At 43.3% G+C, this 1507-nt stretch overlaps 1 long non-coding RNA gene across 1 annotated transcript; it reads left to right on the plus strand.

Moving 5' to 3' along the window:
- The first annotated feature begins 297 nt into the window (after window positions 1-297).
- On the plus strand, window positions 298-1254 carry LOC119010334. Its single transcript, XR_005071950.1, has 3 exons — window positions 298-433; window positions 831-859; window positions 1130-1254. It is a non-coding gene; the product is annotated as an uncharacterized LOC119010334 (long non-coding RNA).
- The last annotated feature ends 253 nt before the right edge of the window (window positions 1255-1507 follow it).

Consider the following 1507-nt stretch of genomic DNA (forward strand, 5'->3'; position numbering starts at 1 on the left):
TTCTGCCATCAGAGCGACCTGCGTTTAGACCAAAGCTTAAATGGGGCCTCCTTGCAGTGGGAAAGCCTGGTAAGCCAAGGAAAGCGCACTGACCCTAATGTCCAGTAGGTGGCGCCTGCTTGAACACTTTGGTTTGCGCAGAGACATCCACACGCCATTTCAACGCAGTCCCGTTGTAACGTGTTGCTGGAGGCATCAGCTTCCATCTGTTACTAAAGGGAGCACAAAGCCGTCTGCAGTCTTTTGCCTCGCTTGACGAGCCAGAACTGTACTGTGTTTACCAAACACGTTCCGGATCAAGAGGAGAGCTGTGCAACCAGCCTCGCTCATATCCCTGCAGAAGTAGGATTTCCCCTCAGAAGACACCTGCTTTGCCACTGTATTTAATCCACGCTGAGGAAGCGAGCTGGATTAAAGAAGACATGCACCACAAGTGAGGCTTAATTAGTTGTCTGGGCAGACGCTAGAGGTTAGCGTGTATCGTGTGCTTTTCAGCTACATTAATTGGGAGTTTGTAGACCGCCAAGTCTTTTTTATTTGCTGTTAATTTTACACTGCAAAACACAGGTTGTTGCCTGTTTTTCATTTGCTCATCAAAAGCTGATTCATATGTATCTATTGACACTGTTTTTCACTGTTTTGGAGTTTGGTCTTGGAGACTTTTAGTGTCCACTTAATATGAATTTACTTATTTGTGTGAACAATTTGCCGTGCATTTATGCTTGCAACAATGCACAGTATGTTGTTTTTCTAGCTGCTGTATGATATAGAAAATCCACTTTCATACAGGAAACTGTTGTTTATCATTAATGTCTCTACAATTCCTACAGGAGATGCGATTGGTTACAGACTTGAATAAGTAAGTATATTTTTGGAGGTTAGACGGTGTGCAACAACTTGAGCTTCAATACATGAACCTGTTTGAAAAGTGTCTTTTTTGCATTGTGAAATGCAAGATGTTTTTGACAAATAGCAAATTATTGCAGTTAGACTGGATTGTTTTTAGATTAGATTCAACTTGACTGTCATTGTGCAAAGTACAAGTACAGAGACAATGAAATGCAGTTGGCGTCTAACCAGAAGCCCTCGGAGGTTCATAGTTCTTGATGATGCTACATGCCTTTCACAGACTTTGCTTGCTCTGGAGAGCCTCGAGGGAGGGGATTGAAGAACCGGTGATGCGTTGGGCAGATTCACCACCTTAGGTTGACCGGGAGAGCTGGAATGGAGAGGTGTAGTACTCCACTACCCTCTGTTGATTTAACTGGTAAGTTCTGCAATATTCTAGCTGTATCACCCTATGCTGCTTTGTTTCAACATTCACCCAGGTCAAGATGAATACACCATGCTATCACATGTCTGAACTGTAGGGGCACATAACTTACTTTACACCTATTATTTCTTTACAGCCAGATGTTTATTCTGATTATGGCTTCCCAGGACCATACAGCCCTGTCTACTGCCAGCTGTAGGCTCCGGTAACCATGCTCCTAATTTAACATTTTCA

Source organism: Acanthopagrus latus, chromosome 20 (assembly GCF_904848185.1).
Source record: "Acanthopagrus latus isolate v.2019 chromosome 20, fAcaLat1.1, whole genome shotgun sequence".
Classification (NCBI taxonomy): domain Eukaryota; kingdom Metazoa; phylum Chordata; class Actinopteri; order Spariformes; family Sparidae; genus Acanthopagrus; species Acanthopagrus latus.